Source organism: Lissotriton vulgaris, chromosome 1_1 (genome assembly GCF_964263255.1).
Source record: "Lissotriton vulgaris chromosome 1_1, aLisVul1.2, whole genome shotgun sequence".
Classification (NCBI taxonomy): Eukaryota; Metazoa; Chordata; class Amphibia; order Caudata; family Salamandridae; genus Lissotriton; species Lissotriton vulgaris.
In genome coordinates, this window is record NC_141685.1 from 1,574,220,595 (window position 1) to 1,574,239,541 (window position 18,947).

Consider the following 18,947-nt stretch of genomic DNA (forward strand, 5'->3'; position numbering starts at 1 on the left):
ATCATGCATCCATCCATCATGCATCCACCACCCACCCATCTGTCATGCATCCATCCATCCATCCACCCATTCATCATGCATCCATCGATCATGCATCCACCACCCATCCACCCACCCATGATGCATGCATCCATTTTTTTTTTAAAGAGTTATATAGCGCTGGTTAGACCCGGAGGTATCAGAGCACTTTACATGAGGTTCAACAAAATTTCAAGATTACATCAGTTTCAACATACAACAGTTGCTAGAAAAACAATTACAAGAGCATAGAGAACGAGATAAGTGGAGTATAGAGGGGAAGGGGGTAAGGGTAAAGGGGAGATACAACAGAAAGACGGAGGAAGGTCTGCCCAAAGTCCAGCTGGGTAGGTGAAAGTCGAGGGGGAGTCCCAAAACCCATCTCCTCTATAGCTATCAGGTAGCACCACTGGGCTTTGGCCAAATAGCTAGGTCTCAAGGGAAACATTAAAAGAACATGGAGGACAAAATAATGGAGCGTAGAGGGGAGGGTAAGAAAAGGGAGGATAGGGGAAGAGACAACAAGGAGAGACGAAAAGAAGTCAGTCTAAAGGCCGACTGGGTGGGTGACGACCAAGGAGGGAGTCCATGGCCCATCTCCCCTATAGTTAAACCAGGTAGCTCCATCGGGCATCAGACAAAATAGTTCAGTCTCAAAATGAGGAGAGAAAGAGAGACATAGATAGAGGGAGGATGTGGGAAGAGATGACAGGAGAGATGAAAGGAAGTCTGGCTGAGGACCGACTGGGTAGGTGACGTCCAAGGATGGAATCCCCCACCTTTCTCCCCTATAGCTAAACCAGGTAGCTCCATCGGGCAACAGGCAAAATAGCTAGATCTCACATGCCAAGGGAACATTCATAGGTAAGCAGGGTGGGGCCTAAGGGCCAGAACAAGGTGAGGGCAGAGGTCAGTAGCAGGTAAGTGGAGAGGAGTAGAGCGGGGAGGAAAGAAAGAATTGCAGATGTTCGCATAAGGGTAGATGCAGTCCTGGACGGGGAGAGTAAGTCAAAGTTCAGCAGGGGGGGGAGAAGTCATAATTTTCGGCCATGGTGCGTCCACCACCCACTCATCCATCATGCATCCATCCAACCATCCACCCATCCATCCATCCATTATGCATCTATCCATCATGCATCCACCACTCACCCTTTCATCATGCAACCATCCATCCACCATTCATCATGCATCCAACCATCATGCATCCACCCACCATGCATGCATCCATCCATCCATCCACCCATCATGCATCCACCACCCACCCACTCACCCATCCATCTACCCATCATGCATCCAACCATCATGCATCCACCACCCACCCATCCATCATGCATCCATCCACCCTCCCATCCACCCATCCATCCATCCATCCATCCATCCATCCATCCATCCATCCATCCATCCATCATGCATCCATCATGCATCCACCACCCACCCATCCATCATGCATCATCCATCCACCCATCCATCATGCATCATCCATCCACCCAGTCATCATGCACCCACCCATCATGCATCTATCGGTCATGCATCCGCCACCCAACACACATTCAAAACTAGCACTTGTAAGTGTCCAATTTTTTGCTGGGTGTCACGAGGCTCGTACTTTGGTTTCCAGCACCAAAGTTGGCAGCGCTATCCGTCTGGCCACATCCTCTCCCTTTGTGCGGGCCTGCATTTCGCACATGTTTAAGTTATTCCCCTGTCGGCCCGAAAATTCCTTTTATACTGAAAAAAGATAATTATAGCTATTTAGCGATTATCCAGCCTCCAAATCAACCTACTGCGACATTTATATATATTGAAAAAAGATAATTATATATATTTAGCGATTATGTTGAAGTTGAAGTCGCTATGCGAGGCTGTATTGAAAAAAGACATTTATATATATATTAGAAAAAGATATTTATATATCTCTGGCTGTAATGAAAAAAGACATTTATAAATATTAGAAAAAGATATTTATATATCTTTAGCGTCATCCAAATCAGCCTCCAAATGTTGGAGTTGAAGTTGCTAGCTATGTAATCTCTAGCGATGTAAAAGTCCATGTGATGTTATAGCATGCATTCCTGATAGCATGCGTTGTGAAGCCGGCCGCGATGTCATAGTCGCGTTGCGATGGCAGCGCGATACAATACATTCGTTGTAACAGGTGTTTCCCTTCTGGAATCCTATGTCCATGTCCGACATTATATGTGGGCAAAACCAGTCAGGAAATTCGCCAACATGTGACGCTGCATAAATCAAGGATCAGGAGGAATGTGACCACTGCCCGCTCATGAACCATTGGAAATCAAATGAGCATTTGGAGAAAGACCTGAAATGGACTGTAATTTCTACAATTGAGGTAGACACTAGGGGTGGGGACATGGATGCTAAATTATCCCAATGGTAAGCTTTGCTGATTATGAAATTTAATACGGCAAAAAATTGACTGAACGAAGTTTCGGAAATTTTCAGGGTCCAGTGAGCCATGCTGGCTTTATGAGAGTTGTAGTTCTCCCACCCTCCATTTGGCTTTATTCACTGGCTTTTTATACTAATATTAATGGCAGCCATATACGTCTTCTTGAACAGTTAGCACATGGGTGCTATTTACACTGTGAGTATTGGGACATTCTGCAGCGGCGCAAATGCGCGGGATTACATACTACTTTGGATTGAGTAATTCTTTCTATGACAGGCCTTTTGCTTTACTGAGTCTCCGAGCTAAGGACCTCCTTTTATGATTTATATGTGCATATATGCGGGTTTGGTTCCTTATTGTGGTACCCTTCCATGGGGGTCTTAGTGTGTATTCAGATTAAGACTACGTTACCCAGCAGCCTTTGTATTCAGCTTTGAGTGCTCCGATATGGATGGCCACCACGTTTTTTATTGATAGAACTGGGATTTGTCACACGGGCTTCTATGGATAGAGCCAGCTGTACTGTTTGTTGTGTCTAATATGAATATTCATTCTGTGCAATTACAGATCTGAGGGTTGCACCTGCTGGGATCGGGTGCTTATTTTTGTCAATAAAGTTTTAAATTTCTCACTAAGCAATCACGCATTATGACTTTGGGCGGTCTATGTAACCAACGGGCAGCCAATCGGATCCACAGTATAGGCTTAAACGGACTGCTCTAGAGAGCAGTTTAAAAACAATCTAACCCATGAACCCTGCTTCTCCCAAGAACCTACGGGAGCCGACGTCACACGCCAGAGTTTGAGGACGTGGACGGCGGTGGTTGGATAGCGCTAATACGATTCATGCCGGCACCTGACCCTTCTTTTGATTTATTTCAAGCACTTAATCCGTACTTGTGTTACCTTTGTTGGTAGATTCAATCAAAAAAACTTTTGTGGAGCATTTAAGGGATCCCAGCCACCCAAGCCTCGTTCAGGTAAGCCTTGTAATATCGTGTTGACGAGTAGCTCTTCTGCGCTAGCCTCTTTCATATCGCTCATGGGTCACATTTATTGGCAGGCCTGTCCGGACCTGAGCCCAACTACTCCTTTACCTGGAGGAGACACACACAAGAGAATTTACTGTAAGTCCCCTGTTGTGAACTTAGTGACATGACTTTATAGTTACATGACTGGAGGGGTTTGTAAGATTGTCTTTTGTCCCACATTTATGTTTTTCAGAGACTTAGTATTGTTTGAAATTTCCATCGCAGACTTGTGCTGCAGCTTGACTAAGGTAGGCAGCCCCTGCGCTGGTGGTTTCTTCTTTTCGGACCAGTGGTAGTTGGCACCTTTCAAATAGGCTGTGTTGTTTTCTTTCTCCCTTTTAGAACTATTTTGGTCCTGATGAGAACCCCTCTAACCTATAGGGTTCGAAATGCGTCGACCTTCTTGTGTTTTTGTATTGTCAAAAAAATCGTTGTTTGTGTAGATTGTCCACTAGGTGCACTGTAAATAAGATCTTTATGAAGTAAACTTATGTATTTTTTATTTAAGTCGTGCACCGTAGTGAGACTCTTTAGGAGTTTTGGGTTGTTTTTGTTTATGTAACTTCCCCACCCCGGGTCGGTGGACACTAAAAAGTTTTTAGTATTGAAATTGGGCCCGACCGGGTGTGGTGTTCGATGGTGTGTTTGTGTGGTTGAATTGTTTGATGAGCTTGTTTGTTGGTATGAATGCAGAGCCGCATTGAGTGTTTGTTTTGTGTCTCCATGATATGTTGAGTAGTATTAAGTGTATTGCTTGTATATATGGTTGTATGTAGTTTTGATGTATGTATATGAAATGCAAAGAAGAAACAAATAAAAAAAGTGTTGTGTCAAATAAAAAGATTGATGCCACTTGAAATAGTGTGGACCTATATGTTTAATTCCTTGAGTTCAGGGATGAAATAAGTTGTGCTCAGTCTCTAAATTAGGTTTTCAAAAAGGGGGTGGTGATGAACAGAGTGTCTGAGTTAAACAGACCACTCTTACCCAGTCCAAAGATCAGGGCTTGATCCATCACCGTTATTTATCTCACTGCCCCATCCCAGCTCAGAACCTGGCTATATGCAAATCAGTCTGTCCCTGGCCCAGTGCATCATGGGAACAGGGCAGACTAAACTACCAAGCCAATTCTTCACCAGAAAGGAGACAAGCTACCGGGGACCGGTTTCTGGCATTTCAGCCTTCTTCGGCCCGGCTTGCTTGAATCCTGATGGAGCAGTGAGAAAGGGACTCATGTCTGAGTATACCCTGCCACACCTATAGTGGCCAAAAACGATTTACAAAAAGGGGGTGGTGATGAACAGAGTGTCTGAGTTAAACAGACCACTCTTACCCAGTCCAAAGATCAGGGCTTGATCCATCACCGTTATTTATCTCACTGCCCCATCCCAGCTCAGAACCTGGCTATATGCAAATCAGTCTGTCCCTGGCCCAGTGCATCATGGGAACAGGGCAGACTAAACTACCAAGCCAATTCTTCACCAGAAAGGAGACAAGCTACCGGGGACCGGTTTCTGATATTTCAGCCTTCTTCGGCCCGGCTTGCTTGAATCCTGATGGAGCAGTGAGAAAGGGACTCATGTCTGAGTATACCCTGCCACACCTATAGTGGCCAAAAACGATTTACAAAAAGGGGGTGGTGATGAACAGAGTGTCTGAGTTAAACAGACCACTCTTACCCAGTCCAAAGATCAGGGCTTGATCCATCACCGTTATTTATCTCACTGCCCCATCCCAGCTCAGAACCTGGCTATATGCAAATCAGTCTGTCCCTGGCCCAGTGCATCATGGGAACAGGGCAGACTAAACTACCAAGCCAATTCTTCACCAGAAAGGAGACAAGCTACCGGGGACCGGTTTCTGGCATTTCAGCCTTCTTCGGCCCGGCTTGCTTGAATCCTGATGGAGCAGTGAGAAAGGGACTCATGTCTGAGTATACCCTGCCACACCTATAGTGGCCAAAAACGATTTACAAAAAGGGGGTGGTGATGAACAGAGTGTCTGAGTTAAACAGACCACTCTTACCCAGTCCAAAGATCAGGGCTTGATCCATCACCGTTATTTATCTCACTGCCCCATCCCAGCTCAGAACCTGGCTATATGCAAATCAGTCTGTCCCTGGCCCAGTGCATCATGGGAACAGGGCAGACTAAACTACCAAGCCAATTCTTCACCAGAAAGGAGACAAGCTACCGGGGACCGGTTTCTGGCATTTCAGCCTTCTTCGGCCCGGCTTGCTTGAATCCTGATGGAGCAGTGAGAAAGGGACTCATGTCTGAGTATACCCTGCCACACCTATAGTGGCCAAAAACGATTTACAAAAAGGGGGTGGTGATGAACAGAGTGTCTGAGTTAAACAGACCACTCTTACCCAGTCCAAAGATCAGGGCTTGATCCATCACTGTTATTTATCTCACTGCCCCATCCCAGCTCAGAACCTGGCTATATGCAAATCAGTCTGTCCCTGGCCCAGTGCATCATGGGAACAGGGCAGACTAAACTACCAAGCCAATTCTTCACCAGAAAGGAGACAAGCTACCGGGGACCGGTTTCTGGCATTTCAGCCTTCTTCGGCCCGGCTTGCTTGAATCCTGATGGAGCAGTGAGAAAGGGACTCATGTCTGAGTATACCCTGCCACACCTATAGTGGCCAAAAACGATTTACAAAAAGGGGGTGGTGATGAACAGAGTGTCTGAGTTAAACAGACCACTCTTACCCAGTCCAAAGATCAGGGCTTGATCCATCACCGTTATTTATCTCACTGCCCCATCCCAGCTCAGAACCTGGCTATATGCAAATCAGTCTGTCCCTGGCCCAGTGCATCATGGGAACAGGGCAGACTAAACTACCAAGCCAATTCTTCACCAGAAAGGAGACAAGCTACCGGGGACCGGTTTCTGGCATTTCAGCCTTCTTCGGCCCGGCTTGCTTGAATCCTGATGGAGCAGTTCCCCTATTTAGACACTGACACATGTTCCTCTGTCCTGCCAATGGGCAGACTTCATGACTTCTGTCTCCCTGGCAAAGGACCATCCCCCTATGTCTATCTTCAGAGTTAAACAATTTTCTGGAAGTCAGATTATTCCGGTGTGACAAGGCTGTAGCTGAAGATGGTTAGGCATTTTTGGATCCATCGGAGTATTTTCTGCTACAGAGAAGAACGTATCAATAAACTACGGCAAACTCAGGCCCACTTATGCTGCACCCTCAGCAGACTGACTTGTCACGTTCGTCCCAGTCTTCTGTTGGTTCTCCAGCAAAAAAAGTCTTTAAAACGTTTCTGATTCCCAGAGTTTAGGGTTGATGGGAGAACACTCTGACACCAGTCAAGGGTTCCAGGTCCTCTAGAACAGCACATGGGATTAGGTATCACTCAAACATAAATCACCAGCAGGGTCCAGGGTCGAATTGAAACTGGTCAGCTCAACTCTTTCAGTGAAGTTGGCTTCTTGCAGCATTTGCGTCCCTGTAGCTTAACAGGAGGTTAGCCAAATGACCATTGGAGTCCGCTTGTCAAGGGTACAAGTTCTCCTCACAGGTCTCAACAGTAGGTGCAGTCCTTCCTCTGTCTTCCACAGGTCCAATAGTGTTCTGAAGAGGGTGACAAGGGGTGCCATTTATATACCTCACACTATGCTGTGAGGAGGTGGCTCATAGCCCTTCTCCAACCAATATGGGAAAACGTTCCCGCAGGTAACCCTACCCATGTTGCAGCAAATCCTTTGTGCCCTACTGCAAATAATCCCACAGTGCCCCCTACCTAAATCCAACATGACAAAACATTTCTTCTCCTGTACAGAGCTCCTGTGGCTAATATAGATGTATGTCCATGTAAATGAGTAATCCTGCTTCTGTGGAACATTCAAAACTGTTCTGGGGACATCTCCTCTCCCACTGGGCCTGACCCCTGACTATGGGGACATCATAAGTGTGCAGGCCCAAGTGTTAGCTACATCTGCCTGTGACAGTGTAGGCCTATTTAAAGTTAATTAAGTTACTGGGAACAGCCCAGGTGTTTATTCTTTCAGAGGAAAAAAACACCTCCCCACACCCAAGGCCTTTATTCAGATCTGTGAGCAAATGAACACCTCTGCAAGATGCTGTTCAGCTTTCAGGTGACAGTTGGAAGCTCGTCGTTGCAAATCTTGCTTCTAGATTGTTTCAATTTGCCCGTGGCACTGCTGCATGTTGCAGGGTGCACCGGGTCATTCTCTGTTCTTTCCCCTCATAGATGGGACTCGCTGGGAGGTGGGTTCTCCCTGCCCCTCTCCACATTCTACGGCAGCATCTCACACCTGCCATTACAGATTAGCAGCAAATACCCAGTTTCCTGAGTGGGACACTGATAAGTGCCATCTTGGGTTGACGGTCCAGTTGTTTTCTGCCTCAACCTCAAGATTTTCTAATAAATGACACTTGTGTGCCAGACGCGCGCAGCAGGTGAACCAATGGCTCACCAAAGGCAAGCCCATCTGCGCCCATCCGCTTTCGGACCGTGGGCAGCTCCAGCCACGCTGTACCCTTTTCTTCTTTAGCCAGAGTAGTCTGGACCAGGGAGCAGCTCTTAGGTATGAACAAATCGGCCTGTAGTCGGCCTCCTTGCACCCACCTTGACCACAGCGCGAATTGCCAGGATTGGCTCAGTCAGGAGCCAGACTGCAATCTCTGCACTTTCTCTCTGATGAAGCAAGAGGGGTGGAAAAACTCCTGTACCTCCATGTTAAAGGCACCTAAATATACCAAATGGCCACTTGCTCAAAACTTTAGGCTTGCCTGATAAACTGTAGATCCCTATCTAAACAAGCGGCTGATGTCTGGCTTGCATTAGAGTCCAATGTGTGGGACCTTATGTTTTTAACCAAAACGTGGTTAAAAGAAAGTACCAATCCTGATATCTTGTTGGTGATACCTGCGTGTTTCCGGATTGTCACTGCCAATCGCACTGGCACCCAAGTGGGGGGCGGCCTTGCAGTGATTCTAAGAGAGGACTCGGAAATTTCATGCAAGAGAATTGATAGCACAGGAATGATTGAGGCACTGCATTTTTGTATTAAAACCTCCCCTGCATCATACTTTGCAGGATTGTTGGTCTATAGACCTCTGGATACACCTGCCAGCCATCTGCTGGAGCTATGTGGCACCATCGCAGACCTATCACTGAGGCATACTAACTTTCCAGTCTCCGGAGACTTTAATGTTCACATGGACAATAGCAACTGCCCCCTGGCCACTCAGCTGGCAGACACTCTCAAGGGCGTCAATCTGGTTCAAAAGGTGTGTGCACCCACCCATAAGGCTGACCACATGGTGGATCTCGTTTTTACGAACGATCCCACCATGAATGTGGAGGCTCCGCCACCTCTCACTTGGTCGAACCACTGCTTAGTTCCTTTCAGCTGGGCTGGTACCCTATGGCACATTAGTGCCTGTCTTAAGTAAGAAAAGAGAAAGTTAAATCTATTTATTCATCTTTCTCACCAGCTAGGTCTTCTACCATGCCAAAGCCCACTCCAGACAAGCCTAGAATCTTGTCAGAGTTCAGTGTATTTGGCCCAGAAGCATTGCATCTGGAATTGAGTAAATCTAAATCAGGTTCACCAGTTGATCCTTGCCCAGTCAAGTATTTTAAAATGATGGCCAAAAGGTTTAATCAGCAACTTAACCCTATTTGGAACTCTTCCCTGATGACAGGCATCTACCACCCACCTGGAAAGTGGCCTATGCCTTGCAACTTATGAAAAAAGCACACGCCAATCCAACAGAGCTCAAACATTTTAGGCCTATCTCTCTCATGCTCGTCCCAGCGAAAATCCTTGAGAAGGAAGTCCAGAAGCAATTGTGTAATTTCCTTGATTCTTACAACTGTCTTCACAACTCCCAATCCGGATTTAGATCTGGTTATAGTACAGCGACAGCCCATTTGGAAGTAGTGGAATCTGTGTGTAAAGCCTTAGATCAGGGTAGCTCCACAATGCTTGTGCTGTTGGATTTATCTGCAAACAAAACAGGTGATGGACAGAATGTGGATCAATGTCACACATTCAACCCAGTCCAAAGATCTGGGCCCAAATCCATCCTTTTTTTGCACTCCACACCACCCTGGGTTAGACAATGGCGATATGCAAATCAGCTCTGACCCTGTGCCCCATGGGAACAGTCCAGTCCGAAATACAAAAGCCATGTCCTTCCCAGAACGGAATCAAGCATCTGAGGACCGGACCGGTTTCGAGGTAACACCTCTCATCAGCCCGGCTAGCTTGACCCCAGTGGTGTGGAGTGTCTGGGACCCACGTCTGAGAATCCCCAGCGCACTTATGGCGGCAATTGCAAACAAAACAGATGATGGACAGAATGTGGATCAATGTCACACATTCAACCCAGTCCAAAGATCTCGGCCCAAATCCATCGTTTTTTTGCACTCCACACCACCCTGGGTTAGACAATGGCGATATGCAAATCAGCTCTGACCCTGTGCCCCATGGGAACAGTCCAGTCCGAACTACAAAAGCCATGTCCTTCCCAGAACGGAATCAAGCATCCGAGGACAGGACCGGTTTCGAGGTAACACCTCTCATCAGCCCGGCTAGCTTGACTCCAGTGGTGTGGAGTGCCTGGGACCCACGTCTGAGCATCTCCAGCGCACTTATGGCGGAAATTGCAAACAACACAGATGATGGACAGAATGTGGATCAATGTCACACATTCAACCCAGTCCAAAGATCTGGGCCCAAATCCGTTTTTTTGCACTCCACACCACTCTGGGTTAGACAATGGCGATATGCAAATCAGCTCTGACCCTGTGCCCCATGGGAACAGTCCAGTCCGAACTACAAAAGCCATGTCCTTCCCAGAACGGAATCAAGCATCCGAGGAATGGAACGGTTTCGAGGTAACACCTCTCATCAGGCCGGCTAGCTTGACTCCAGTGGTGTGGAGTGCCTGGGACCCACGTCAGAGCATCCCCAGCGCACTTATGGCGGCAATTGCAAACAAAACAGGTGATGGACAGAATGTGGATCAATGTCACAGATTCAACCCAGTCCAAAGATTTGGGCCCAAATCCATCGTTTTTTTGCACTCCACACCACCCTGGGTTAGACAATGGCGATATGCAAATCAGCTCTGACCCTGTGCCCCATCGGAACAGTCCAGTCCGAACTACAAAAGCCATGTCCTTCCCAGAACGGAATCAAGCATCCGAGGACCGGACCGGTTTCGAATTAACACCTCTCATCAGCCCGGCTAGCTTGACTCCAGTGGTGTGGAGTAACTGGGACCCACGTCTGAGCATCCCCAGCGCACTTATGGCGGCAATTGCAAACAAAACAGGTGATGGACAGAATGTGGATCAATGTCACACATTCAACCCAGTCCAAAGATCTGGGCCCAAATCCATCGTTTTTTTGCACTCCACACCACCCTGGGTTAGACAATGGCGATATGCAAATCAGCTCTGACCCTGTGCCCCATGGGAACAGTCCAGTCCGAACTACAAAAGCCATGTCCTTCCCAGAACGGAATCAAGCATCCGAGGACCGGACCGGTTTCAAGGTAACCCCTCTCATCAGCCCGGCTAGCTTGACTCCAGTGGTGTGGAGTGCCTGGGACCCACGTCTGCGCATCCCCAGCGCACTTATGGCGGCAATTGCAAACAAAACAGGTGATGGACAGAATGTGGATCAATGTCACACATTCAACCCAGTCCAAAGATCTGGGCCCAAATCCATCGTTTTTTTGCACTCCACATCACCCTGGGTTAGACAATGGCGATATGCAAATCAGCTCTGACCCTGTGCCCCATGGGAACAGTCCAGTCCGAACTACAAAAGCCATGTCCTTCCCAGAACGGAATCAAGCATCCGAGGACCGGACCGGTTTCAAGGTAACACCTCTCATCAGCCCGGCTAGCTTGACTCCAGTGGTGTGGAGTGCCTGGGACCCACGTCTGCGCATCCCCAGCGCACTTATGGTGGCAATTGCAAACAAAACAGGTGATGGAAAGAATGTGGATCAATGTCACACATTCAACCCAGTCCAAAGATCTGGGCCCAAATCCATCGTTCTTTTGCACTCCACATCACCCTGGGTTAGACAATGGCGATATGCAAATCAGCTCTGACCCTGTGCCCCATGGGAACAGTCCAGTCCGAACTACAAAAGCCATGTCCTTCCCAGAACGGAATCAAGCATCCGAGGACCGGACCGGTTTCGAGGTAACACCTCTCATCAGCCCGGCTAGCTTGACTCCAGTGGTGTGGAGTGCCTGGGACCCACGTCTGAGCATCCCCAGCGCACTTATGGCGGCAATTGCAAACAAAACAGGTGATGGACAGAATGTGGATCAATGTCAGACATTCAACCCAGTCCAAAGATCTGGGCCCAAATCCATCGTTTTTTTGCACTCCACACCACCCTGGGTTAGACAATGGCGATATGCAAATCAGCTCTGACCCTGTGCCCCATGGGAACAGTCCAGTCCGAACTACAAAAGCCATGTCCTTCCCAGAACGGAATCAAGCATCCGAGGACCGGACCGGTTTCGAGTTAACACCTCTCATCAGCCCGACTAGCTTGACTCCAGTGGTGTGGAGTGCCTGGGACCCACATCTGAGCATCCCCAGCGCACTTATGGCGGCAATTGCAAACAAAACAGGTGATGGACAGAATGTGGATCAATGTCACACATTCAACCCAGTCCAAAGATCTGGGCCCAAATCCATTGTTTTTTTGCACTCCACACCACCCTGGGTTAGACAATGGCGATATGCAAATCAGCTCTGACCCTGTGCCCCATGGGAACAGTCCAGTCCGAACTACAAAAGCCATGTCCTTCCCAGAGCAGAATCAAGCATCCGAGGACCGGACCGGTTTTGAGGTAACACCTCTCATCAGCTCGGCTAGCTTGACTCCAGTGGTGTGGAGTGCCTGGGACCCACGTCTGAGCATCCCCAGCGCACTTATGGCGGCAATTGCAAACAAAACAGGTGATGGACAGAATGTGGATCAATGTCACACATTCAACCCAGTCCAAAGATCTGGGCCCAAATCCATCCTTTTTTTGCACTCCACATCACCCTGGGTTAGACAATGGCGATATGCAAATCAGCTCTGACCCTGTGCCCCATGGGAACAGTCCAGTCCGAACTACAAAAGCCATGTCCTTGCCTGAACGGAATCAAGCATCCGATGACCGGACCGGTTTCGAGATAACACCTCTCATCAGCCCGGCTAGCTTGACTCCAGTGGTGTGGAGTGCCTGGGACCCACGTCTGAGCATCCCCAGCGCACTTATGGCGGCAATTGCAAACAAAACAGGTGATGGACAGAATGTGGATCAATGTCACACATTCAACCCAGTCCAAAGATCTGGGCCCAAATCCATTGTTTTTTTGCACTCCACACCACCCTGGGTTAGACAATGGCGATATGCAAATCAGCCCTGACCCTGTGCCCCATGGGAACAGTCCAGTCTGAACTACAAAAGCCATGTCCTTCCCAGAACGGAATCAAGCATCCGAGGACCGGACCGGTTTCGAGGTAACACCTCTCATCAGCCCGGCTAGCTTGACTCCAGTGGTGTGGAGTGCCTGGGACCCACGTCTGAGCATCCCCAGTGCACTTATGGCAGCAATTGCAAACAAAACAGGTGATGGACAGAATGTGGATCAATGTCACACATTCAACCCAGTCCAAAGATCTGGGCCCAAATCCATAGTTTTTTTGCACTCCACACCACCCTGGGTTAGACAATGGCGATATGCAAATCAGATCTGACACTGTGCCCCATGGGAACAGTCCAGTCCGAACTACAAAAGCCATGTCCTTCCCAGAACGGAATCAAGCATCCGAGGACCGGACCGGTTTCGAGGTAACACCTCTCATCAGCCCGGCTAGCTTGACTCCAGTGGTGTGGAGTGCCTGGGACCCACGTCTGAGCATCTAGCGCACTTATGGCTGCAATTGCAAACAAAACAGGTGATGGACAGAATGTGGATCAATGTCACACATTCAACCCAGTCCAAAGATCTGGGCCCAAATCCATCATTTTTTTGCACTCCACACCACCCTGGGTTAGACAATGGCGATATGCAAATCAGCTCTGACCCTGTGCCCCATGGGAACAGTCCAGTCCGAACTACAAAAGCCATGTCCTTCCCAGAACGGAATCAGGCATCCGAGGACCGGACCGGTTTCGAGGTAACACCTCTCATCAGCCCGGCTAGCTTGACTCCAGTGGTGTGGAGTGCCTGAGACCCACGTCTGATCATCCCCAGCGCACTTATGGCGGCAATTGCAAAAAAAAACAGGTGATGGACAGAATGTGGATCAATGTCACACATTCAACCCAGTCCAAAGATCTGGGCCCAAATCCATTGTTTTTTTGCACTCCACACCACCCTGGGTTAGACATTGGCGATATGCAAATCAGCTCTGACCCTGTGCCCCATGGGAACAGTCCAGTCTGAACGACAAAAGCCATGTCCTTCCCAGAACGGAATCAAGCATCCGAGGACCGGACCGGTTTCAAGGTAACACCTCTCATCAGCCCGGCTAGCTTCACTCCAGTGGTGTGGAGTGCCTGGGACCCACGTCTGAGCATCCCCAGCACACTTATGGCGGCAATTGCAAACAAAACAGGTGATGGACAGAATGTGGATCAATGTCACACATTCAACCCAGTCCAAAGATCTGGGCCCAAATCCATCACTTTTTTGCACTCCACACCACCCTGGGTTAGACAATGGCGATATGCAAATCAGCTCTGACCCTGTGCCCCATGGGAACAGTCCAGTCCGAACTACAAAAGCCATGTCCTTCCCAGAACGGAATCAAGCATCCGAGGACCGGATCGGTTTCGAGGTAACACCTCTCATCAGCCCGGCTAGCTTGACTCCAGTGCTGTGGAGTGCCTGGGACCCACGTCTGAGCATCCCCAGTGCACTTATGGCGGCAATAGCAAACAAAACAGGTGATGGACAGAATGTGGATCGATGTCACACATTCAACCCAGTCCAAAGATCTGGGCCCAAATCCATCGTTTTTTTTCACTCCACACCACCCTGGGTTAGACAATGGCGATATGCAAATCAGCTCTGACCCTGTGCCCCATGTGAACAGTCCAGTCCGAACTACAAAAGCCATGTCCTTCCCAGAACGGAATCAAGCATCCGAGGACCGGACCGGTTTCGAGGTAACACCTCTCATCAGCCCGGCTAGCTTGACTCCAGTGGTGTGGAGTGCCTGGGACCCACGTCTGAGCATCCCCAGCACACTTATGGCGGCAATTGCAAACAAAACAGGTGATGGACAGAATGTGGATCAATGTCACACATTCAACCCAGTCCAAAGATCTGGGCCCAAATCCATCGTTTTTTTGCACTCCACACCATCCTGGGTTAGACAATGGCAATATGCAAATCAGCTCTGACCCTGTGCCCCATGGGAACAGTCCAGTCCGAACTACAAAAGCCATGTCCTTCCCAGAACGGAATCAAGCATCCGAGGACCGGACCGGTTTCGAGGTAACACCTCTCATCAGCCCGGCTAGCTTGACTCCAGTGGTGTTAAGTGCCTGGGACCCACGTCTGTGCATCCTAAGCGCACTTATGGCGGCAATTGCAAACAAAACAGGTGATGGACAGAATGTGGATCAATGTCACACATTCAACCTAGTCCAAAGATCTGGGCCCAAATCCATCGTTTTTTTGCACTCCAAACCACCCTGGGTTAGACAATGGCGATATGCAAATCAGCTCTGAGCCTGTGCCCCATGGGAACAGTCCAGTCCGAACTACAAAAGCCATGTCCTTCCCAGAACGGAATCAAGCATCCGAGGACCGGACCGCTTTCGAGGTAACACCTCTCATCAGCCCGGCTAGCTTGACTCCAGTGGTGTGGAGGGCCTGGGACCCACGTCTGAGCACCCCCATCGCACTTATTGCAGCAATTGCAAACAAAACAGGTGATGGGCAGAATGTGGATCAATGTCACACATTCAACCCAGTCCAAAGATCTGGGCCCAAATCCATCGTTTTTTTGCACTCCACACCACCCTGGGTTAGACAATGGCGATATGCAAATCAGCTCTGACCCTATGCCCCATGGGAACAGTCCAGTCCGAACTACAAAAGCCATGTCCTTCCCAGAACGGAATCAAGCATCCGAGGACCGGACCGGTTTCGAGGTAACACCTCTCATCAGCCCGGCTAGCTTGACTCCAGTGGTGTGGAGTGCCTGGGACCCACGTCTGAGCATCCCCAGCGCTCTTATGGCGGCAATTGCAAACAAAACAGGTGATGGACAGAATGTGGATCAATGTCACACATTCAACCCAGTCCAAAGATCTCGGCCCAAATCCATCGTTTTTTTGCACTCCACACCACCCTGGGTTAGACAATAGCGATATGCAAATCAGCTCTGACCCTGTGCCCCATGGGAACAGTCCAGTCCGAACTACAAAAGCCATGTCCTTCCCAGAACGGAATCAAGCATCCGAGGACCGGACCGCTTTCGAGGTAACACCTCTCATCAGCCCGGCTAGCTTGACTCCAGTGGTGTGGAGTGCCTGGGACCCACGTCTGAGCATCCCCATCGCACTTATTGCAGCAATTGCAAACAAAACAGGTGATGGACAGAATGTGGATCAATGTCACACATTCAACCCTGTCCAAAGATCTGGGCCCAAATCCATCGTTTTTTTGCACTCCACACCACCCTGGGTTAGACAATGGCGATATGCAAATCAGCTCTGACCATGTGCCCCATGGGAACAGTCCAGTCCGAACTACAAAAGCCATGTCCTTCCCAGAACGGAATCAAGCATCCGAGGACCAGACCGGTTTCGAGGTAACACCTCTCATCAGCCCGGCTAGCTTGACTCCAGTGGTGTGGAGTGCCTGGGACCCATGTCTGAGCATCCCCAGCGCACTTATGGCGGCAATTGCAAACAAAACAGGTGATGGACAGAATGTGGATGAATGTCACACATTCAACCCAGTCCAAAGATCTGGGCCCAAATCCATCGTTTTTTTGCACTCCACACCACCCTGGGTTAGACAATGGCGATATGCAAATCAGCTCTGACCCTGTGCCCCATGGGAACAGTCCAGTCCGAACTACAAAAGCCATGTCCTTCCCAGAACGGAATCAAGCATCCGAGGACCGGACCGGTTTCGAGGTAACACCTCTCATCAGCCCGGCTAGCTTGACTCCAGTGGTGTGGAGTGCCTGGGACCCACGTCTGAGCATCCCCAGTGCACTTATGGCGGCAATTGCTAGCAAAACAGGTGATGGACAGAATGTGGATCAATGTCACACATTCAACCCAGTCCAAAGATCTGGGACCAAATCCATCGTTTTTTTGCACTCCACACCACCCTGGGTTAGACAATGGCGATATGCAAATCATCTCTGACCCTGTGCCCCATGGGAACAGTCCAGTCCGAACTACAAAAGCCATGTCCTTCCCAGAACGGAATCAAGCATCCGAGGACCGGATCGGTTTCGAGGTAACACCTCTCATAAGCCTGGCTAGCTTGACTCCAGTGGTGTGGAGCGCCTCGGACCCACGTCTGAGCATCCCTAGCGCACTTATGGCGGCAATTGCAAACAAAACAGGTGATGGACAGAATGTGGATCAATGTCACACATTCAACCCAGTCCAAAGATCTGGGACCAAATCCATTGTTTTTTTGCACTCCACACCACCCTGGGTTAGACAATGGCGATATGCAAATCAGCTCTGACCCTGTGCACCATGGGAACAGTCCAGTCCGAACTACAAAAGCCATGTCCTTCCCAGAATGGAATCAAGCATCCGAGGACCGGACCAGTTTCGAGGTAACACCTCTCATCAGCCCGGCTAGCTTGACTCCAGTGGTGTGGAGTGCCTGGGACCCACGTCTGAGCATCTCCAGCGCACTTATGGCGGCAATTGCAAACAAAACAGGTGATGGACAGAATGTGGATCAATGTCACACATTCAACCCAGTCCAAAGATCTGGGCCTAAATCCATCGTTTTTTTGCACTCCACACCACCCTGGGTTAGACAATGGCGATATGCAAATCAGCTCTGACCCTGTGCCCCATGGGAACAGTCCAGTCCGAACTACAAAAGCCATGTCCTTCCCAGAACGGAATCAAGCATCCGAGGACCGGACCGGTTTTGAGGTAACACCTCTCATCAGCCCGGCTAGCTTGACTCCAGTGGTGTGGAGTGCCTGGGACCCACGTCTGAGCATCCCCAGCGCACTTATGGCGGCAATTGCAAACAAAACAGGTGATGGACAGAATGTGGATCAATGTCACACATTCAACCCAGTCCAAAGATCTGGGCCCAAATCCATCGTTTTTTTGCACTCCACACCACCCTGGGTTAGACAATGGCGATATGCATATCAACTCTGACCCTGTGCCCCACGGGAACAGTCCAGTCCGAACTACAAAAGCCATGTCCTTCCCAGAAGGGAATCAGGCATCCGAGGACCGGACCGGTTTCGAGGTAACACCTCTCATCAGCCCGGCCAGCTTGACTCCAGTGGTGTGGAGTGCCTGGGACCCACGTCTGAGCATCCCCAGCGCACTTATCGCGGCAATTGCAAACAAAACAGGTGATGGACAGAATGTGGATCAATGTCACACATTCAACCCAGTCCAAAGATCTGGGCCCAAATCCATCGTTTTTTTGGACTCCACACCACCCTGGGTTAGACAATGGCGATATGCAAATCAGCTCTGACCCTGTGCCCCATGGGAACAGTCCCGTCCGAACTACAAAAGCCATGTCCTTCCCAGAACGGAATCAAGCATCCGAGGACCGGACCGGTTTCGAGGTAACACCTCTCATCAGCCCGGCTAGCTTGACTCCAGTGGTGTGGAGTGCCTGGGACCCACGTCTGAGCATCCCCAGCGCACTTATGGCGGCAATAGCAAACAAAACAGGTGATGGACAGAATGTGGATCAATGTCACACATTCAACCCAGTCCAAATATCTGGGCCCAAATCCATCATTTTTTTTGCACTCCACACCACCCTGGGTTAGACAATGGCGATATGCAAATCAGCTCTGACCCTGTGCCCCATGGGAACAGTCCAGTCCGAACTACAAAAGCCATGTCCTTCCCAGAACGGAATCAAGCATCCGAGGACCAGACCGGTTTCGAGGTAACACCTCTCATCAGCCCGGCTAGCTTGACTCCAGTGGTGTGGAGTGCCTGGGACCCATGTCTGAGCATCCCCAGCGCACTTATGGCGGCAATTGCAAACAAAACAGGTGATGGACAGAATGTGGATGAATGTCACACATTCAACCCAGTCCAAAGATCTGGGCCCAAATCCATCGTTTTTTTGCACTCCACACCACCCTGGGTTAGACAATGGCGATATGCAAATCAGCTCTGACCCTGTGCCCCATGGGAACAGTCCAGTCCGAACTACAAAAGCCATGTCCTTCCCAGAACGGAATCAAGCATCCGAGGACCGGACCG